Source organism: Carettochelys insculpta, chromosome 5 (assembly GCF_033958435.1).
Source record: "Carettochelys insculpta isolate YL-2023 chromosome 5, ASM3395843v1, whole genome shotgun sequence".
In the NCBI taxonomy this organism is placed as follows: Eukaryota; Metazoa; Chordata; order Testudines; family Carettochelyidae; genus Carettochelys; species Carettochelys insculpta.
The window spans coordinates 60,996,484-61,019,808 of NC_134141.1; the positions used below are offsets into that span (position 1 = coordinate 60,996,484).

Genomic DNA, 23,325 nt, shown 5'->3' on the forward strand with positions numbered 1-23,325 from the left:
CCCTCAGATACTTTGTAACATGTTTTGGCATGCCCTCTCATATACAATGTATCCAGCATGTCCCCTTATACAACGTTATACTTATACGATGTTATACTTCCACAATCCCCCCTTTTGGTCAAGGCTACGCCCATGACCAACGACTTACTGGATTCCATACATCAATCGTTCTTTTTCATTACTTTCACTGGTGACATTTAACAACATTACATTAGTACTCTGGTTAGGGGTAACCTGATGGATGGTGTGTCTTGTGCAGTTTTGAATACAACAAGAAATCAATTGAAAACACACAAAGATTATTAGAATTCCAAATAGGATAGTCAGGATTCCTTGAAACACCCAGGTTCCCAGACTAGAGAAATTGAATAAGTTACTTATCCATTTCCACAAGGAACTTGGTTCTTTGTGGGGAAGGTATGCAATTTGCTCCAGATGGCTAGCATGATTTATTACCTCATTAGTATTATCAGGTATGTATACACAGCATTCTGTTCCAGTTAGAGCACAGGTCCCTCCTTTGGCTGCCAGTATTATATCTAATGCCCGACGGTTTTGGAGGGCCACTTGTCGGACCGTTCCTGCTTCTTTGGCCAGACCTTTTAAGCTCTCTCCTGTTTCATTGGCCATGATCTCAACCACCGCTTGTAACCTTAAAAGCCTTTTTTGCATGGTGAATTACCCCCCCTACTGGGATTAAAGAAATGCCAACAGCTTCTTCCCAAATTAGGGGGCTTACGTTATCTACATACCATTTAGCATCTGGCAAGTCCCTCCTTTTTCGCCTGAAATTACGGAGGCGATTTCGTGGGAGGGATTGAAGCACCCGGAATTGTGGGAAAAGCTGAGCAGGATAACAGATACCTGACCAATTTGCTGGTAACAGAGGGTAAGCATTTTCCCCACAAACCCAATGATGTCCCATTAAAGCTGGGAAGGGTTGACTGCAACCCTTTGACATGTAAGAATTTACGAAGGAGGAATAGTATCCCCCAAAGGGCACAGGATGATTTTCACTGGGAGAAGAGGTAGCATTTACATGACATTTGTAGATGGTGCTGTTTTTCTCAGGGAGGCTGTAGGGGGAGCAAGAGATTGAATCTCTGGTTTGATCCCAGGTTGAGAGGAAGTTTATCTTTCCACACCCAGTTCGCCATTCTCCAACCTTGTTTGAATAGTCCCATACACCATGGGACACGATGTATTGGAGACAGCTGCTCCTCCCTAGATTCAGCCCTGTCCCATTACACACCCAGCACCAGTGGCCCTTTCCTTTCACCACACTTGTAAGTTTAGGAACATATGTTTTTCCCAGCCCCCAAGTGTCATTTTCCTTCCATGTCCTTTTAAGTGGATAGGGTTCTCCAGCAAGCTCTGAGGAATTCAAAGGGATTGCCATGGTGGGGATACTAGCTTGTGAGTGAGCTGGGATGTGGCTGCAGACCCAGCAACTAGAAATATTCAGGATCTGGGCTATCTGCACCTGTTGTTGGATGAAAGAATTGTCACTGTCACTCTGGATTCCCCAGACCCTCAGGACACAGTAGCTGAGGATTAAGCTTCTCAAAGGACACATGTTGGAAGCAGGACCCTTTCTGGTTCTGACAACCCATTTTGAGGGAACCGCAGTCACGGTTTTACGTCCACCAGGCAGCAGGCGCTAGGCTCACTACTGCTTCTTGTTTGTTGGGTCCTGCTGTCTGCTTACCCTCTGCTTCTGGCAACCCTTACGAGAGCGCAGATTGTAAGGTATTGCAGGCTGTTCCTCTTTGTCTTCTGGCGTTGAAGCTGGTTCTGCGTCGTCTTGCAGAGGTGCTTGGTCCCCTGGAGGTGGCGCTGGCTTACACTGTGAGGCGTGGATCCATGCAGCGATGCCGGATAATTTCACTGATGTCTGGGTGGTGAGCAGTACCTGGTATGGACCCTTCCACCGGGGTTCCAAGGCGTGCTTCCGAAGGTGGTGCCGCAGGTAGACCCAATTACCAGGCTCAAGAGCGTGACAGGCAGCAGAGGTGGGTTCCGTCGGCCAAGCTGCTCGCACCTGCGAATGGAAGGAGCTCACAGCTTGCATTAACCCTTTGCAGTACTGGAGGAACATGCTGTGAGTTAGGTTTAGGTCTGGGACTGCGGTAATAGTAGCCATTGTTCGCATAGGGCGTCCCATGATGATTTCAAATGGACTCAATTTGTGTCTCTGGGATGGGGATGACCGAATTTCCATAAGGGCCAGTGGTAAAGCAGCTGGCCAGTTTAACCCTGTGGAATTACAGATTTTTGCCAGCTTATTTTTAAGCACACCATTTCGCCTTTCAACTGCCCCTGCACTCTGTGGATGGTAGGGGCAGTGCAACAGGTGGGTGACATGTAATACCTGGTTTAGATGTTGAACAATTTTTCCAGTAAAATGTGTTCCCCGGTCACTAGACAAAGTGGCAGGAATTCCCTTGGTAGGGATAATGTGGTTTAACAGACATTTTGCAACAGACAATGAATCAGCTTTGTGACAGGGAAGGGCTTCAATCCAACCCGAAAATAGACATATTATAACTAAAATGAATTCATATTTCTGACACTTTGGCATTTGTACAGAATCAAGTTGCCAGTGCAGGAAAGGTGCTTGAGGCAAACCTCGGAACCCTTGTGTTACTTTTACAGATTTGCCTACATTGTGGCTTTGACAAGTAACACAAGCGGCACAGTGGCGGGTTGCAAAGGAGCTGAAATGGGGAGCCCACCACCCCTCCTTACTCATAGCAGAGACCATCCCCTCCTTGCCGACATGCGAAACACCATGTAGCAGGGCGGCTAGAGACGGGTAGAGTGAGAGGGGGGCTACAAAGGTACCGGTGGGCGATCGCCAAAGGGAATCAGAATGCAAAGAGCAACCCAAAGCACTCCAGGAGTCTTTCTCTGTTTCTGGGGCAGAATCCTGGAGCTGAGCGAGATGAGACAGAGATGGTGGCATTACAGAGACAGAGAGGGGACCAAGAAACGCTTCTGGTGAAGGTTTTATAGTGGCGGCATGTTTTGCAGCAGCAGCAGCAAGTGCATCACCTTTTGCCACCTCGGTGTCTGCCGCTGAGTGGCCAGTACACTTAACAATTGCCAAGGCAAACGGTAGTAAAACTGCATACAGGAGGGAGGCAATGTAGGGGCCATTCTTGATAGGGGTACCAGTAGAGGTAAGAAAACCTCGAGCCTGCCAGAGGGTGCCAAAGTCGTGCATAACCCCAAAGGCATACCGAGAATCAGTAAAAATAGTGGCAGAGAGCCCCTCGGCTAGAAAGCAGGCACGGGTTAGGGCGATCAGTTCAGCCACCTGGGCAGAGGTCACAGAGGGTAAAGGCGCAGCTTCTATGGTTTCAGAGAGAGAGACCACAGCGTACCCTGCAAGAAGGTGGCCTTGGTCATTTCTATAACAGGACCCATCAGTGAATAATACCAAGTCAGAGTTAGGAAGAGGTACATCTGAAAGGTCGGGGCGCAGGACAGTGATAGCAGAGACAGTTGCAAGGCAGTCATGGGGTTCACCATCACTAGGTAAAGGAAGGAGGGTAGCAGGGTTTAACCGGGAGCAGCGCTTAATAGTGATACGTGAGGCTGAAAGCAGCAAAAGTTCATACCTAGTGAGGCGAGCAGAGGAGAGGTGAGCGGTGTTGCGTTGCAGAAGGAGAGTTTCCACAGAATGGGGAACCGTGAGAGTGAGAGGAGAGCGGAGGACAAGGGACTCAGACATCTCGACCAGGCGCGCTGCAGCAGCTACAGCGCGTAGGCAAGGGGGTAAACCCTGGGCTACAGGGTCCAAGGTTGCAGAGAAATAAGCCAGCGGGCGATTTCTGTCACCGTGCTCCTGAGTAAGAACCCCAAGGGCACAAGCAGATTGTTCGTGACAGAAAAGGGTAAAAGGCTTGTCATAGTTAGGTAACCCTAAGGCAGGGGCAGAGGCTAAATTCTGCTTAAGGGAGATGAAAGCAGCATTTGCTTCACGTGGCCATGGCATGGGGTTAGGTACAGAGGATCGAGTGAGTTCTTGGAGTGGTTTAGCCAGAGAAGCATATTGGGGAATCCGTTGCCTACAGAACCCTGTCATGCCTAAGAATTTTCTGACCTGGCGTGGAGAGCAAGGCTGGGGAAAGCTAAGGATGGCTTGTACCCGGGCTGGAGAGAGTGTACGGGAGCCCTGGGAGAGAAGGAAGCCTAGGTATGTGACAGAGGTTTGGCAGAGCTGCAATTTTGTGCGAGAAGCCTTATGACCCTTGTTCGCTAAAGCTGTGAGAAGTGTTAGTGAATCAGTTTCTGAGGCAGATAGAGAGGGGAAGCACAGGAGTAAGTCGTCCACATATTGGATCAGTGTGGATCCTGATGGGAAAACCAGATCAGCGAGATCCCTGGCTAGGGCTTGAGAAAAAATAGGATGGACTCTCTGTATACCCCTGGGGAAGGGTAGTCCATGTATATTGCTGACCCTTGTAGGAGAAGGCAAAGAGATACTGGGATTCAGAGTGAACTGAGACAGAGAAGAGAGCGGAGCACAAATCTACAACAGTAAAGTGGGTTGCATTTGGAGGAATAGACGCTAGTATTGTAGCGGGGTTAGGGACCACTGGAAAAGAAGGTATGACAATACGGTTAATAGCTCGAAGGTCTTGAACAAATCGCCACGATTTGCCATCAGCCTTTTGAACTGGGAGGATAGGGGTGTTTCAGGGGCTGGAACAAGGGACAATAATTCCTCGTTCTTTTAATGCGGATATAACTGGAGCAATCCCAGCCTCTGCCTCAGGATTCAAAGGATACTGAGACAGGCGAGGCAGAGGTTTGGAATTGTCTACAGTAATCCGAACTGGGTCAGTATTTAATCAGCCCACTTCAGATGGGTGAGATGGCCATAGGGAGGAAGGAACCTGAGAGATTAGGTGCTCTAGGGATGGAGTTAAGGGACAGCAAGGGACCGGAGTGGAGAGGGAAGTTTCAGACAGCAGGGAGGCTACAGAATCACATAAGGAAGACTGAGGGATTTGCAGATAGACACCATCTGGGGAGCAGTAAATAGAACAGCCAAGTTTGCATAGCAAGTCCCGTCCCAGAAGGTTTGCAGGGGTGGAATCAGAGAGGAGGAATGCGTGTTCCTCAGAGAGGGGACCGACCTGAATAGACAAGGGTTTTGAGAGAAGAAAAGTGGTAGGGATCCCTGTAATGCCAACAGCAGACACAGATTTTCCAGATCGGGGAACCACAGGCAAGTCAGTGGTGCGGATTGTAGAAAGAGAAGCTCCAGTATCAACAAGGAAAGGGAGAGAGAGATCATTTACAGTCAGGACACATTCTCCAGTAGGGGACAGAGGTAATAAGGGAGCTAAAACTTTCTGAGGTTCCCCAGCATCCCGTCATTGTTGGGGTGAAAAATAGGGTTGGGGATCAGCTGGAGGAACCAGCGGGGGGTTCACTTGATTTCCCATACGATTATTAGGTCGTCTTGGACACTCTCTTTTCCAGTGTCCAGGCTGTTTACTGTAGTTACAAACCCCAGTTAATCCAGCCCCCTTCCGCGACCCCGTCCCTGTCCCCGGTGTGGTCTGCTTAGCCCTGAATAATGCTGTATCTGCAGAGCCATTAGCTTTTGGGAGGACTGTTCCTCCTTTCCTTTTAAAGTGCGGTGGCAATGCTCTGCTACTGCCAGCAATTTGTCCATGGTTTCAGGCTCCCATCCCACACTTATTCATTTTAACATGCTGCCTGTGGCAGGGAGAAGACCATCAACAAATGCATGTGCCAAGGCCCCCTGCCCATTTACATCGGGCTCTTGTATTCCTGAATGTTGTAGGAAAATATCAGTTAGCCGGGACCTATAGTCGCCTGGGCTTTCTCCTTGCCCTTGCTTACAGCAACGTATTGCTGTCCAGTTTGTTTTAGGAGACCACACTTTGAGAATGGCTTGATGCAGGCGCTTCCAAAGAGCCATACACCGGTCTCTGTACGCCGAATCTGGGCCAGTACTTTTTATGGTTGAGTGGCGTGCCTCAGCTGGCCAGTCTGCGGAGCCAACCATTTTTCATAATAACTGGCAGGAGCTAACAATTTACACAGTTGGAGGAGATCTGTCTCAGAGGGTTCATAGGTTTCACAGATTAACAGAAACTCCTCAGCAAATTTGATAGAGTTTTCCTGTGGTTTGGGAAAACCTTTAACTATAGATAAAAGTTCCGTACGAGTCCAGAGCTTATAATCCCATATGGACTCACTTTCTCCCATCTTAAGGACTCGTAAGGGTGCCACAACAGTTTGATCAGAGTCTCTCATTAACCTCCCATCAAGTTCTCTTTTCCAAGAAGAGATGTCAAGAGAATCTTTGCAGTCTGCTTTGGATTTCTTTTTCATAATATTTTGCAGAGCTGCGAGGCCAATGAGGGTATCTTCTTCACTTTCATTATCTGTAGTCACTGAAGATTTTTCTTTTTCTGATTTCTTATTTGGGCAGGAGTATGGTGGGGGTCGGGTTTGATCCGGATCATTGCACAGGACTGGGCAAAGGGGAGTGCTCGGACTAGTGGTGGGAGAGACTGCATCCAACTGAACTTTTAGTTTTTCGCTAGAATTTTTAAGAGAGGTGAGTTTTGACTCAGTCCATCTACGATTTGCCTCTTCCCACCACTGCATGAAGCAGTCTACTTCTCCCGTCTCCAATTTGGTTTCTGGGAGGACGAGTTTGCTTTTTAAAGCGTCCACTCGATCCTTGTCCCAAGAACCTAACAGTGGCCACTGTAATTTGGGGTTCTCTAGAGCTAATTTGGACCATTTTTCAAGAAACCTACAAGAGTCCGGTCCCTTTCTGAAATACATAAAATGAGCCGGAGTTCCCTTAGGGAACTGTTCTATCTTAGACTTTCAATTACCCATTTTAAGAGGACTTCACACAGCACTCACACAAGAAGGAAATTCGGGCTCGGCAGAGCGGTACCCGGTGCAACACACAGAAAGGAGCCCACAGGCTACTGCCTCAACTGCCCTTGCTTTCACACCAGGGGTTATACCCAAGGTGTGGTGCGGCTGCAGCTGTGCAGATTCCACTTATTCAGACCGTGGGGATGGGGACCCCTTGGTCAGCCAGTCTCCGGACAGAGATGGCTCCCAGATTCACACACACACACCACAGGGAAGACGGATAGACACAAAGACAAGACAGTCCTCAAACCGGTTAAAGCACAAAAATAATAATTACCTGAGACGTCTGATTCCAGAAGCTGGATCCAAAGACCCCTACCCGAACAGAGTGGGAACCAACAAGTTCGATGGCGTAGACTGCGCTGCTGCTGTGTACCTTTCTGTCTTGTGGAGGATCGCTTGGACTAAGCGTCCAGGCGCCGGCTGCCACGATCGTCCTGCAAGGCAGTCAGGGATCACACAGCCTCAGCGAAGCCGCTTGCCATCTCAGTGGGACCTCCAAATTGTCAAAGTTAGACTCAGACTCACAATTTGTCAGACCACTCTGTTTTATTAGCAAAGCCGCTCTGCTAATACATTTAGAAGTGAGCCCCCCGAGTGGGGCTTGTGTCTCTTAATTTATACAGTTTTTTGGAGAACAAGTTACAGACAAGTTACAGACAAAAGAAGAAAAAGAGTTTAGTCACCACCCTTCGAGATCCCTGAGACCAGTCACGTATCTTCAATTACCTGCCACCCTTAACAATCTCCTTTTAACAGCTTCCGGTTAACTTAACTAATTGCCCTTCACACCTTCCATTCTGATGCCTACTTCTTAGATGCGCTGGCTCCATCTTAATTGCTTCTCCATTCAAAAGCTAACTGTCCTTACGTGTGCTCCCTCAGATACTTTGTAACATGTTTTGGCATGCCCTCTCATATACAATGTATCCAGCATGTCCCCTTATAGAACATTATACTTATATAATGTTATACTTCCACAGACTGCAAAAAGCTACCTTCTTCATTATCATTCAGTATTGCTTATGAAAATAAAATTACCGTCACTAAGTCTGTCCCTTGCAAATTTAGTGTAAAGTAGTGTATAATGTTCTATGGGGGGGAGGGCCTATTTTAATCAGCTTCTTTAAAAAGAAATAATCTGACACCTGCCACGTAGAAAATAAGTCACATGTTGAAGGTCCACCTCAGGACATGAAAGTTGCAAGGTCAGCCTGAGGAGTCTGGCTTTTCTCCAGTGTAGGGCCGTATCACTGCACAAACAATGACTCCTGATAACCGATGGACTGTTTCTCTCTCCCGATGGACTGTTTCTCTCTCTGAGCACTAGTAGGCCTGCAATCTCAAAAGCAATGACATCCCTGGGCTTCTGCTTGACCTTGATCTTGACATCCTTATTCTTGACCTGCTGCTAATAAACTGGGAGGAACTAGTAGAAGATCTGGGTTGCAACCAGGGCAGCAGTGATCATGAGATGTTAGATTTCAGAATCCTGACAAAAGGAAGAAAGGAGATCAGCAAAATACACACCCTAGACTTCAGAAAAAGCAGATTTTAACTCCCTCAGAGAGCTGCTGGGTGGGATCCCCTGGGAAGCTAATATGAAGGGGAAAGGCATGCAGGAGAACTGGTGGTATTTCAAAGAAGCCTTATTGAAGGCACAGGAACAAGCCATCCTGATGCTCAGTAAGAAAAGGAAATATGGTAGGCAACAAGCTTGGCTTATCAGGGAGCTTAAACACGAAAAACAAACTTATATGAAATGGAAATTTGGACCGATGATGGAGAGGTGTAAATATATTGCTTGAGACTGCAGGGGAGTAATCAGGATGGTGAAAGCACAATTAGAATTGCAGCTAGCAAGAAAAGTGAAAGGTAACGAGAAAGGTTTCTACAGGCATGTTAGCAAAGGGTGAACGGGAGGGTGTGGGGCCATTACTGAAGGAGGGTGGTAACCTAGTTACAGATGATGGGAGAAAAGCTCAAATACTCAATGTTTCTTTTGCCTCTGTCTTCACAAATACAGTCACCTCCCAGACTACTGCATAAGGCAACATAATATGAGAAGGAGGTGGGCAGCCCACAGTGGGGAAAAGCAGAGTAAGAGCTATTTAGAAAAGCTAGACATACACAAATCCATGGGTCCAGACTTAATGCATCCAAGGGTATGGAGGGAATTAGCAAGTATCACTGCAATGTCTTTCACATTGTCTTTGAAAACTCGTGGAGATTGGGAGAGGTCCCTGATGACAGGAAAAGTGCAAATAGACAGTCAATCTTTAAAAAAGGAAAGGAGGACAATCCAGGGAACTATAGACCAGTCAGTCCCCAAAAAAATCAAGGAATCCATTTTGAAGCATGGAAGAGGGGAAAGTGATCAGGAATAGTCAACATGGAGTCAGTTCTTAATGGTTTTTGAAACCATCCGCTCAATGTGCAGTGTTGGTCAAAAAAGCAAAGAGAATGCTGGGAATTATTAGGAAAGGGATGACAAGACAAGATATATTACCTCTGTATAAATCCATGGTATGCCCCCATCTTGAATACTACATTACAGATGCGGTCACCTTATCTCAAAAAAAAAATAGACTGGAATTGGAAAAGGTTCAGGGGTATGGAACGGCTGCCATATGAGGAGAGATTAATAAGACTGGAACTTTCCGGCTTGAAAAAGAATAGTAACAGAGAGGTAGCTATCAAAACAAAAAAGCAATCAAGTAGCACTTTGAAGACTAACAAAATAATTTATTAGGTGAGCTTTCATGGGACAGACCCACTTCTCCAGACCATAGCCAGACCAGAACAGAACGGAGAGGTAGCTGTGTTAGTCTGTACTCCAACAAAACAAAGCAGCAGAAATGTAGCACTTTAAAGATTAATGAAATTATGTATTCGGTGATGATCTTTCATGGGACAGACCCACTTCTTCTGATCATCACTGAATAAATCAGTTTGTTAGTCTTTAAAGTGCTACATTTCTGCTGTTTAGCTTGAAGAATAGAAAACTAAGGGAGGGTATAATAGAGGTCTATTAAATCATGACTGGTGTGGAGAAAGTAAATAAAGAAGAGTTATTTACGCCTTCCCAGAACACATGATTTAGGAGTCATCAAACGAAATTAATAGGTGGCAGGTTTAAACAAAAAAAAAAAAAAAAGCCTTCTTCACAATGCACATTCAGCTTGTGGAACTCCTTGACAGAGGATGTTGTGAAGGCCAAAACTAGATAAATTCATGAATAGGTTTATCAATGGCTATTAGCCAGGGTGGGCAGGGATGGTGTCAGAAGCTGGAAAATGGGGACCTCACTTGACAATTACTTGTTTTGTTCATTCCTTCTAGGACACCTAGCATTGGCCACTGCTAGATGGACCTTTGGTCTGACTGAGTATGGTCATTCTTATGCTCCAATGTAGTTTTTATTTAATTGGGATCTACTACACTCAGTTAAATTGCAACTATTCCACACTCTGGCCACCCTTGTCAATAAACTAAAATAGCATTTTACACAATTTAATGAATAAAAAAAAGCTACCACTTACCTCCCCAACATCAATCTTATCCGGCTCCCATAAGTGGAGACATAACTAACATTCATGGGGACGGGATTAAATTGAAAAGTATGTCTGATGGTAGGTGGATGTTCACAGACAGGAGCAGGACAGTTTTGGGTCAGTATTATCTTAAATAGCTTCAGGTTTATTCCCTAGTTAACAATGAAGCTAGCATCGTGAAGAGCCAAGATGCCATACAAGGAACTATCCTTTAGCAGCTGTAAGGTCCAAATGCCAAGGACTGCTTGGACTTGGCCACAGATGACAGGTGTTAATTATAATACCGAGAACACTAGGGCAAAAGATATAGTGTGCAAGGCCACAGAAAAGGGAAGGCTTTGTGATGCTAGGGCTGAAATTATTTTAGGTTTATTAGATCATAGTGGGATATAACACAGCCCTCCTCTTCAGAACTCAGATGGTCAAGGTATGATGCATCACTTTTAAATTCCCCAACTCTCCCTCTCTTATCAGAAATGGGGAGGGGAAGATCTACCCATATAAACCCATGAATGTTTCATAGGTACAAGTCACTATGTGTGCATTACGTATATGTATTTTGAGTACTTGTACAGAACTTCTGGGGGTTTTTGTCCTATAGGATCCCAACTTGCTTTACAATTTGCTGATATACAAATTCAACAGAGGAATCACTTTGAATTCTACTCAACTGTAACCACCTTTGGTGTGAAACTCAGCAGCTGTTTAACAGAGTACAGCAATGCTGCATAATTGCTTGGAACAGAAGAATATCGTGGCTAATTGAAGTGCCAGTGGAATGCAGGGAGGTAGAATGTAATCCATCAGTTTGGAATTTTGCTAGGACCTCAAGGCTAACACCATTGTGTTCATGCAAATTTCTGTGGGATAACTCCATTAACTCAGGATCTCGGTGTTATCTCTGATTTGAAAGACAAGAATTTCTAATCCCACAGAATCTCCTAAAATGGTGTAGGAAAATGGAGTCCATGCTGTTTGGGCAGGAAGTGTGTAATACGCCATTTCCTTTACAGCCCCTCGGTTTTCCTGGGAGTTCCCCCTTCTAAGTATTCATCTGGTCCATATGAGACGTACCAAGTGAGGTGTAAATGCTACGTCAATAAAAGGTGGACTTTCTCTCTTTAGTGGGGACTGCAGTTCTATGTTAAAAGTGTGTTTAACAAAACGTAGAACATATTTTATTTACATGTAAGAAAGTAAAATCATGGCCGTGATTATATTCAACACTGTTCCATTTTCAGAAGTCATGGCCTGATTTTCAAATCCCATTGAAAATCAGTGGGAGTCTCTTCTTAGCATTGCGTGGTCTAAAACCAACAGATACGTTGTTCCAAAGACATAAGTAAGTTCACAGCCCAGTCTTACTCTCACATTCTGCCCTTTGCCAGTCACGTGCTTAATGGGCCAAAGAGGGACACCTATGTAACTTAGAGCAGAATTAGCCAAGTTTGCTCTTAGCAAATAAAAAGATCCGACAGGGCACTGAAGGCAGGGAGGGGAGGGCAGAGGATCCATACCATAGTAATACTGTAAAAGAGGAAAAAATCCCAGAGTGTATGCCAAATTAACTCACTGTAAATCAGAACCTGTCCAACATTAGGTTTCTTTGAGGGATTGCAAAAACTGATGTTTTACTCATATATTTGATCATACATGTAAGGGAATGTTTTGTTTCCAAGTTGTCACCCAGCACAGACACCTGTTTACTAGGAAAACAAAACAGCCATCCTGTAGCACTCTACAGACTGATTTATTAGGCGATTAGCTTTTGTGGGACAGACCCACTTCTTCAGATCTTATAGAATTTCCAGTCCAGACTCAGTTATATAGCAGAGGTCTAAAAAAATTTAAATAGAAACAGCTATATAAGTGAGTCTAGCCTGGAAATTGTATAGATCTGAAGAAGTGGGTCTGTCTCATGAAAGCTCATCACTTAATAAATCATTTTGTTACGCTGTAGAGTGCTACAGGACTGCTGTTTTGTTTTGTTAGAATACAGACAGACATGGCCACCTCTCCGTTACTGTTTACTAGGAGACAGCCTGCTTTTATGGCCTTCATTCAGCAGGTCTGCTCTTTCATTCCCTGGGAAAACAGAGAAGAACAAGCATTACAAATAACAAGAGATCAAATTACCATCTAGTCAAGCCAAAAGCTACACTGGTGAATTAATGATAGGGAGCAGAGATAACAGCTCCATGACAGGTGCGGCTTCATGCTAGCCTGCCACATTTCTCTCTGATGTGCGCTGCTCTTAATGTTGATAGGCACAGTTTGTATAAGAGCTGCTTGCTACACGCACACGCCTCTTTTGCTGTGTCCATTAAGAATATTATGTTGCATCTGTTCAAGATGAGCGGTTTGTCCTTGGCATGATAAATGTTCAACTGGTTATATCCATCCTAGCGATGTGGTGGGTGTTATAGCCACAGGGAGAAAAATATTCTTAGTTTTTGGAAAGTATCAGAGAGGTAGCCAGGTTAGTCTGAATCTTCAAAAACAACAAGAAGTCCTGGAGCACCTTGTAGACTAACCGGTGTTTTGGAGCATAAGCTTTCATGGGCAAAGACCAAATGAAAATATTTAAAGTGGGGGCATTTACAGAACATAAATGAGTGATTTCTTTTTAGGAAAAGCGCAGGGAGGGAAGTGATGTATCTCCCACTCTCCCTGTTTCCAGTTCTATACTTTGGCACAGCACTTTAATCTCCTTGGATAGAACGTGTTCAGTTGTAAGCTCCCGTACCTTTTGCAGCCGACTTGCTAGTGTTGCGAGAGCTTTGGAAAGTGGCCGCTGCCTGTATTGTGCAGGGGACACATCGCAAGGAATGAAAAGGGACAGTATTTACGTGTTTGGTTGGTTCCTTTAATTTGGGTCTATAGCAGAGTGGCTCGCCTCACCTGGCAGAAGTCAGGATGATGGCCCTGTAAAGAGAAGCTGGGGGATAGGCATTAGAGACCGCCTGGGGTGAGTAGCTTTAGCAGAGTTTTCTGAGACTCCAGCCAGGACAGGCCTGGGAGTGGCCTGCCAGTGCAGGAAAGACCGCAGTCAGGAGAGGGAAAACTTTGGTTGTGTGGATTTGTGAGTGGACTTGAAAATGACACTAAATGGTTATTAGTTTAAAGAAAGCACACGTGTATTGTGGCATGGTGGGGCCAGGAGAGGGGAGACAGGAGTAAAAACAGAGCTGGCAACCAAAGTAGGAACAGCTGAGGAGCAGGCGGCCCTAAATCAATTAGGGCCAGCTGATCCTACTCAGGGCTACCGCTATAAGCTCTTCTCCATGCAGGGCAAGGAGAGGGTGGTGAAGGAGAGTTTGGGAGATGAGTGAGGACAAGGAAGGAGACTGAGAGAAACATCTGGGGCCATGAGAGAGAAGAGGAGCCTCAGTAACCCAGGGGGCTATGCTGCCCCAACCAAGGGGGGGCCTGGAGCCCCACTGGAGACTTGGAGGAACTGGTCAGCTGAACGAGCCAAAGTAAGGAGGGGACTTGCTGCCATGACTACCACTTGAGGAAGGGGATACCAGGGAGAAATGGCCTGGGGAGTGGAGCTGCAGGGGTCAGGGTGAAGTGAGTCAGCCCTCAAGGATAGTGGCTGTACAGGGTCCCTGCTCCAGATCCTGGAGCAAGTGGGTGGTAAGAGGGTTTCCTCCCCCTGCCCCCCTCAGACTTCCCCCTACCCCAACAAGGGTAATGTGCTTCATATGGTGGGGCCAGGGGACTAAACAGAGGACCTGGGGCGCAGGAACAAGACTGACTCTGCCACAGTATCCAGAAATTCCCTATCCACTTACAGGCTATACACCCAGTGCAGGGAACTCGGCAATCTACATTTAATCAGGAAGGCTGAGTTAGGCCAGTGTTCATTGGAAGCCTCATCTTTTGGAAGAACTGTATGAACTGACTGGTATGACAGGTAGACAAGGGAATATATTGGTTTATAACGAATGTATTTGGCTTAATAGTAATAACATAACCCTAGTAATGCTACTGAGTGAGACTAACTGAATATGTAAAAATAGCATTTCTCTTCTCTGGAATAGACTGAGACCCCCTTAAATACTTGCTCCTGTATGTAAGATATTAAATTTTAGTGCTGAATACCTGAAGCAGAATGTTGCGGAAGGTGGGTGGGTAGGGGGAGTTAAAGTTTTTTTTGCACATATGCACCTATAAGAGGAAGGTATTTTGCAACTTGGGTCTCTTCTTTTATTATTCTTGTTGAATAATGTCCTTTATTATTTGCCTGTACGTTGCCAACAGCAACGAGGCCCCACCTGTCTATGACCCAAAGTGCTACTGTGGCAAGGAGTTGTGACCCCCCCCCCCCCCCACTTCCACCCCCTCAGCTGTAGATGCTGGGAAGATGCTCCAAGCTGCCTGAGGCATGTGTAGTTACAGCTTTGTTTTAACTCTTTTTTTTCTCATTGGGGATTTTAAATATTGTATCAAGTCATTTTATGTGTCATTGTATTAAGCCCTGTTATGTAGAAATTTAGTACCCTTTTCACTTAGAATGTAGACACTTTGTAGTGTCTGTTCACATGGGAATTTTATCTTTTCATATAGAATGTAAAACCTTGGTATCAGTTTTTTTACATAGAAATCTTTTATATTTTGTAGAATAGCTTCTAGAAGTAGGTGAGAGAAAGGAAAAACCTCTTTGTACCCTTTCTTTTTGGATTGCTTAATTGATTGCCCTGTTGAGTGAATGAGGTGTGAATAGGTAAGATGTGGAAGACGGGCACCTCCAGGTATTGCAAGGGTTGGAGAAGGGATAGAAGCTAGATCCAACACCAATGAGAAGAACAGGACCTGTGAAGTGGGCCCATTTAAAGAAGACTGGACATATGGATGCCTTGGGAGTCACCAGCAAGTGCCTGCTTTTGGAAGCACCACCCAGAAGGTGCCACAGATGTCTAAATGCATATTCATAAGCTTGATCTTCCAGATCATGCATATGCATGACATGGCTAACTCATCTCAACCTGTGTGAGAGAGAGAGAGAGAGGGGGACACTATAAATGGAAGGCATCTTGCACAGAGACCCAGGTTTTGTCTTGTCAGCACTGGAGCACCGATTCAGATCAACAGAAGCCTGGCTCCATCCCTCCCACGTCTAACTCACCTGGCCAGCGTGGTGGGGGGGATTAACTGTTGGTAACAGCATCAAGACAGGAGTGTGTGTGTGTGTGTGTGTGTGTGTGTGTGTGATATATCATGCATATGGTAACTCTTGATTGCTATATGTGTGTTACAAATAAATGTGGCGTTTTCTTTCCCCCGAAAAGATGCCATGTGGTACTCTTCAGTACAACACATGGAGGCAGGAGGGCCATGCCTTGCCTGCCAGAAGCAGAGGAGCAGGACAGGAAGAGGAAGCATAGAAAGCCAGCCTTGCTGCTCAGCTGAGGAGAAGGAGCCAGAGGCAAAAGCCCTTTCTGCAGCATGGCTGATGGTGAGCACCAGCGAGAGCTGCCATTGTCCCAGGGATCATCCTGACCTTTCAGAAAGCACTGATGCTGGGGAGGTGTTGCTGCTGGCCTTGGCAGTGTACCTGGAGGTGCTGGAAGACTATGCATGCATGCAGGTGGGTTGGAGTGGGAGTGGTGGAAGTAACCCAGGGAGACAGGCAGGAGGGTTGGGAGTGGATCCCAGCTGACACAGTGGGAGACTGCCCCTTCACAGATGGGACTTTGGCTTGGGATGCAGTGGAGTTGGGCAGGCCTGCGTCCTCCTATCCTCCCCATCTGTGGGGCGGCAGTACTCGGCCTCCATAGGCTGGGAGGCCTGTGCCACCTCTCACAACCCCTTACCTGGGCCGATAGACTGCGGTGGTATTCATCCCTGGCCTGCTGAGAGGCCAGGGAAGCCAGGCATTTTACTGAACTGGCTCTGTCTGACTGTGAGAATAGAGCCTAAATTGCTAACGGCCCGACCCTGCTGGAAGGCCAGGGAACCTTGACTGTTATCGGAACTGGTTCAGGCTCGCTGAAAGGCCAGAGCCCTGGGTGCAAATCTCATGCCCGCGGGCCCCCCCCCCCCCCACTTGGGGCTAGAGAAACTGACTCTTGCTGACAATTGAAGTGTCAGGGTTCAGGTTGTTGAATGCCCAGCCCATAGCAGCCTGGAGCTCAGGGAGACAGACTTTCTTGTCCCCACCTGGTAGAAGGGCTGACTCTCTTGGGGGACTGACTGCCCTGCCCCTTGGGGAAGGGGAAGAGCAAACACCAACTTTTGTATAGATTACTTCTTCCTCCACTGGAAGACAGATCCAAGAACAGTGTAATGAAAAGGCGTGGCCCCCTCAGCCATGGATGCAGAAGGGGGACAACTAGCTTTACAGCTACTATAATGTAAATGTTTAAAACTACCTTATTTAGTACCTACAGCCCAATCTCTGAGCCCCATTGTGTAAGGTGCTGTAAATAATGCTCACAAAGAGATTACAATCTACAAATTTGCTCTTACATATGTTTCTAGAGTCTAATGGAGAAGACCTGAAAGGTTCTGGTTTGTTCCTACTTACCTATTGTACAGGAGAGCTTTCTGGATAAGTTAAATGAGAGCATCAGAGATGCTCAGTGGGTATAAACTGAAGCCGGACGATTGATTTCAAGAAAGCTGCTCCAGTCTGCACCACCTGATAACCTGGTTCATTGTCTCCTTTGGCATGGCAGTCATTATTAGAGAGAGAGGTCTGAAAGTTGAAATGCAGTTTGTGCAAAGAAAGTACTTGGGTGCTCAAAAAAAAAAAAAAAAGCTTTGAAGTTACTTTGCTGTCTTTCACTGGCATTTAGTAACAATTTGCTTTTGGTGACTTTGTTTTAAGTGGCAACTCAGCATGTCACCCTAAAGTAATTGGTGTGCACTGGAAAAGGTGGAAGTGGTGAGTGACGACAATTACAGTATGAAGCATAATTGTAGAATATAACAGAGCACGTTTTCCTGGCCTCGTGATAGATGAGGGAACAGTTTGCTCCTTCCCTTTCAACCCCCCCCTTGTGTCACCTGTGATGCTAGGGGTTCTTCAGAGTCCTTTCACACTACTTTCAGACACTTGCTCATTATGCAGCCTTCATCTCATTCACTCCAAATAAAAAGCTTTGGTCAAATGTGTGAGATGAGAGGCTGTGTGGTTGTGTGTGTTTTTTTTTTTTTTTTTTTTCAGTGGTACCTGTTGCTAATTGTTAATAACCTAATTTAACTCAGCACTTTTGAGTAGAGAAAATGATTTCTCTGCCTCTCTCCTGACTGCAGAGAGTGAGCTAATAAATTCAGCAGAGTGCATCACATGCTGCAGAATAGTGAAAAATCAATGAAGTGGTCTTTCTGTTTTGGCTTGCGTTTTAAACTGCAGATGAAACCAATCCCCTGCCCACCCACTTTGTTGCCACTGGCTATAGGTTCTCTGGGACTGTTGGAGGCTGTGGACAAGCTTGCTACTATTTTAATTTGATTTTTTGTTTTAATTTGATTTCACTATTTGATTGTGTCAGGGGGAGGGGGGGATGTCAAGTCCAAGGCAGCCTTTTCACCTATATTCTAGGAAACTTAAATACAACTTCTTGTCCCAAAACAAAAGGATGTTCTACTTAAAGAATTTCTCAGTTACAATCTGATCTGCCATTCTGATCCTGCTTATGGTCTGCTCATATAAGGAATCCAATTCACTTCAGTACAGTTACACTCATGCCAAAAGATTGCTCAATTCAGTAAGGCTCTACAGAACTGAGTCATAGGTTGCTATGTCCTCAGCTGTTAGTTGCCCTTCCCTCCTCCATCGCCCAGCACGCAGAGCTTCTGAATGTTTGAATCACAAGTTCTAGCGCTAACAGCTAATCATTTACTGTTTCTGAGCACATACATCATCCCCCTTTTCTTTTGTCTCTGTGCACCATCGTGTAGGTTGCTGGTGGGTGGCTTTTTCGCTGGTGTGCTGTAGAAATGGACGGTGGCATGCTTTGAAAAGGTGGGCCTTTTCAGGGCTGACATGGGGACCACCATGGAATAAATAGCTTTGGGCTTTATGTGATTCTTTTCTCTTGCGTTTTAAGGCACTTGACAATGTGATAATGAGTGAAGAAAGTTTAGTGCAAGGCTTACAAAGGCAAACCCCATGAAGCCCACAGCAATTGAATGTGTGCTGTGCTGAATGGGAAGAATTGCAGCTGCAAGGTTATAGCCTATTTTGATAGAATCAGTAACTATTGCTCATCTTCAATCTGGCCTCTGCCTCTTGTCACGTGTGAGCTTGTTCACCTAAAGCAGCTGGGCTTTGGGGGAGGGATATCTTGGTGGTTAGTGAAGTGACCTTGTAAACCCAGGGTTGTGAGCTCAGCCCTTGAGGGGGTCTGTCAAGGGCCTGTGCCAGACTTCTTACAGGGAGGGATAGCTCAGTGGCTTGAGCATTGGCCTGAGAAACCCAGGGTTGGGCATTCAATCCTTGAGGGGCCATTTGGGGATCTGGGGCAAATAGATTAAAAAAAATCTGCCAGGGACGGTGCTTGGTCCTACCAAGAAGACTGGACTCAGTGACCTCCCAGGGTTCCTTCCAGCTCTGTGAAATCAGGATCTCTCTATAGTGTATATATTATAACCTTTTTTAGGGAAGCCATGCCTGTTGGGACAACATGGGTCACCTCGCTGTTTACAGCCTAGTTTATAAAGGGCTAAGTAGCCCCCAGCACCTTCAGTTCCTTCCCGCTCATAGGTCCTCGTTGACAAAAAGCACCTGTTAACCTGTAGCAGCCTTGTGGCTTTATCAGGAATAGATTATTTACACAGGCTTTTGGTCACTTTAGGTCCTTTCTGTGCCCTTACACCTTGATCACCTCAAGGCTTTCCCAAAGATGGAATCTTTGTGTCAGACCCACCCTTGGGTAGGACCCCGTTGCCATGCTAGAAAAGAACAGGCCTTTGTCTTGTTTCAAATCCCCTAAAAGCAGGGCAGTGGACAGCTTTGGTGGCAGGACTGGCATGGCCAGCAGAACATACTCTCTGCTTCTGGGGCTTCCCTGGAAGAATCTATTGCTTAAATCCATTGCCTGAATCTCTTAGTGCTGGTATCCTCTGTGCCCAGGCCTCGAAAATACCTCTTCTCAGGCTGGAGCTGGCTAGTGCATTTCCCCCTGTGCCAGAGGCCATCTAAGGACTGGGAACCTCTGGCTTAGTGTGCTTTTGTCAGTGCTGAGCCTCCCTCAGATCCAAGGCTTCAGTGATGCCCAATGTTCGCTGAGGCCTCTGCTCTACTTTCCTTGTCCTGCAAGAGCCTCAGCCCCTCCGGATATGGTGCCGTTACAGGGGAGGGGGTAGAACCACCACCATCAAGCTGGGGCACGCATGTGGATTACAGATCTCAGTTGCTGCTTCCTGGATTCTAAAAATGTCTCTGGCTGTTTTCAGTAGTGGCAACTCATAGAGGGTCCTCAACACCCCCTCCTTTTGGGAGCAGTGCAGCCCTTCGGTGCCAATGCACCTCCCCTGGCACCTGTTCTCAACTGGAGAAATTGATCAGTGGTACCTCAATCTCCAGATGAAGATCCTTCTGTTCTGTAGATTTTTTTGGAAGAATTCTACTGAGGGGTAAGATGTCCTACTAAACTCTACAGAAGGGCTGTTGTTGAATACTCTCCTGTAAGGGTAATGCTCAGAGCACCTGAAATGTTAGTTCACTCTCCCTGCCAACTGGGTGAGTGTTAGAATGATACATAATACAGTAGACTATATCAGCAGCTTTATTTTTGGTGGTTGTGATCAATTGCTGCTGCTTTAAATATATCAAGCAACCTATCGATGTGCTTAGGTTACATTATAAACAAGTACTGACCTCTTAGTGCTGGGATACTTTTACCTCATTACATACCCTTGCTTGGTGTGTTTAATTACAGTGACTCTTCCCTGACAAAGGTCAGGAAATAACTGCCTAGCTCCAGATGTTTACATGCTAGAATTCTCCTTCAGTCTCTCCTGACCAACTTGTACCATGTACTGCTCAGCTCTGGATAAGGTGGTCTAATTCTCCCTTGTCTTCTCCTTTCTGTCCTTCTCAAACCAGGAGTAAACCTTCTCCCTGTTCTGTGGCTGAGTTTGGCTCCTTTGCTGCTGAATTTAAGCCTCTGCTGCAAAGCATGGGAGTGTTAGGCCCTCTCAAGAATAGGGATGTAATAATTTCTTTTTAATATAAGTAAAGAAATGTGTGTTGTGCTAATCTCATCCTTGGAAAATGCAGGGCTCTTTGTGCTGCAGCTGAAAAGAAAATAAGCCTGAGATGGAAACCTGGGGCTGAAAAGTTCAGCCTTATCAGTGGAAGTCTGGCAAAGGTGTAAATAATTGAAAACAGGGTCTTATAATAGGAAGCAACAGGAAACCTTAATTATAGGCATCACATCCCCCTCTGCCTAGAGGATATCCAGTGGATCGGTGGAGAACTGCCTGCATGGAATTGAAACTGCAGACTTGGTAATGAATGTCCAATTAATTTGAATTTTAAATGTAGCTTTCCTAACTTTGATGTCTTGTCATGCTATCTTCCTTAATGAACCTGCTGATTTCCTCAGAACTGAGTAGCGTTTTGTTCTCAAGAGTAAAGAAAAATGATCTGTTATGAAAAGTTTGTCTCCTAGTCTTCATGGTTACGTTGTGACTTACAAGAGCATTAAGCAGTTGCTGGAAAACGGAGGCATCTCTTCTCAAAAAGAGAAGGCATTTTATTGAAACTCAGCCCCTGTGTCTGAGTCAGTGTTTTCCACATTTAAAAAAAAAATAGACTTACAATCTGGGTTCCCTGTAAACTGAGCACATGTGCAGCTACTCAGAAGAGATGCAAATAAAGCCCAGCTGATTAACAGACTGCCCACAGCTAGGTTTTGCATTCCTATTGGTGGTGCACATGTTGTGGTGGACAAAAAAGAATTTATTCTGCACACCAGTGGGGGGGAAAAAATCCACAAGTGGATTAGAAGGAGCATTGCTTACAATGTATCCTGAACAAAACTCTGAAATCATCCTGTCGGGTAAGTGTTCATCAGCCCTTCCACACTGAGAAAACACTGGAGTTGGCAAAAGCAGCCTTCAAGTACAGTTATTTTACAGGCTGCTCTTGACTATTGTGAAAGGGTGTGTATGGTGGTTGTTTGTTGGTTTTTTTTTTTTTTTTTTTTTTTTTTAAAAAAAACAAAACAAAACACCCATAAACCTCATCCTGGCTGACCTAAAACAAACTAATTCCACAGGATTGTCATTACTTGTCCTAACCAATTTTAGGTCAAATTCTGCAACTCCTATCTTGAGTGAGTATTGTTTGTTTAGGGGTGTAGGCCCACTGACATCAGTTTAACTACTTGTGGCACTAAATAGCACTCGAAAGAACTAATTGTTACAGAAACTTTGTGTTTCAGCCTTCCGCAGTGTTGCTAATCCCAAACGTTCCAATGTCACCATTTGAACCCTCCCCCAAGAGGAGATTAGCTGGTTATAAAAGCACCATGCTAGGTTCTTTTTACTGCCTTCTAACTTTTTTTGAGTCCTAGGCCTGGTCTATACTAGGAGATAAAGTTGAATTTAAGGCTGTATGGTCAATCTTATAAACTCTGACACCCTAATGCTCAGTAAGTCAACTCTAAGCAGCTGTAACGCTGACTTCCATACTGCTGACTTCCCAATGAAGTTACTAGACAAACTAAATTTGCAATACTGAGCTAAAACAGTGTCGCTAAACCAGGCTTAAATTGGTGTGTGTGTGTGTGTGGTTTTTAATAAGGCCCAGAAACTGTCCCACAATGCTTCTCGAGGTCTCCTTTCTGGTCACTGTACCTGCCCCTCCCCCAATGTTTTCTAGGTGGACTGGAAGTAGGTGCCCAGGAAGCAGTGTTCGTCAGCCCAGGAATTTTGATTAGATTTCCTTTCCTCTCTGGCTAGCATGGCAAGCAGACATGTGGATCACATCTCTGCAGCACACCTATCACGCTTTGTAGCCATGAATTCCCAGGACTGCAAAAAGGCCCCAGCATGGAGCCATCAGGAGATTGTGGACCTCTTTTCAGTGAGGGGGGTGAAGAAGCTATTGTGAACCAGCTCAAATCCAGCAAAATGAATGCCGATATTTATGGCAAAATATCGTGAGGCATAATCGAGAGGCTACAACAAGACCACTGAGCAGTGCCATGAGAAGATCAAGGACTTGCATCAGAATTACCAGAAATGCAAGACAGCCAATGGTCGGCCTGGGGCATCTCCCCAGAAATGCTGATATTACGATGAGCTGCATTCTATTCTGGTGGCATAAGCAACCTCTTCCCCAAAAGTGGTATCAACAGCTCTGATCATGGGCAGAGTGCTGAAGCATGTGCTGCTGAGGAACTGGTGTCTGACAGTGGGGTGCAGTCCAGCTTAGGCTTATGCCCTGAAAGTCAGGAGCTTTTCCTCCAGCTGGAGCTGGCAGAACCCATCCCTATCCCCTTAACTCAAGAGGTGGCTTCAGAGGCCAACCTGGATCCAGGAGAGGGCACTTCTGGTAAGTAGGCGTTTTTTCTACTGGTGGTGGTGGTAGTAGTAGTAGTCGTGTTGTGGAAGGTCTATACCCCTTTCCCTTAGAATGGCTTGTTAATGGGCTGGGAGACAGAGCACAGATCCTACTTGCTTTGGGGGGGGGCGGGTGGAGCTGAAGCTCTTAGACAGGAACTTGTGGGTTTCCATCACAAGAGTCTTGAGAAGACAGGACCTATTGCTGCTTCCACAGTAAGACACCTTTCCACACTCAAACCATGAGTAAGTGATCTGGAATCATGGCACCAGAGAGCATTCTTGCAAATTTTCCAACATGATA

At 45.8% G+C, this 23,325-nt stretch overlaps 1 long non-coding RNA gene across 2 annotated transcripts in view; it reads left to right on the forward strand.

Moving 5' to 3' along the window:
- The first annotated feature begins 1,697 nt into the window (after positions 1-1,697).
- The window catches only part of LOC142013602 (uncharacterized), a 34,931-nt gene continuing 13,303 nt past the window's right edge, over positions 1,698-23,325 (forward strand). Inside the window, exons 1-3 of one of the 2 annotated variants that reach the window (XR_012645725.1) lie at positions 1,698-2,012; positions 15,791-15,957; positions 22,419-23,013. This is a non-coding gene — a long non-coding RNA (uncharacterized LOC142013602). Of the gene's footprint in view, positions 2,013-15,790; positions 15,958-20,471; positions 20,961-22,338; positions 23,014-23,325 lie in introns of those variants that run through there. The other variant, XR_012645726.1, reaches the window with a different exon arrangement.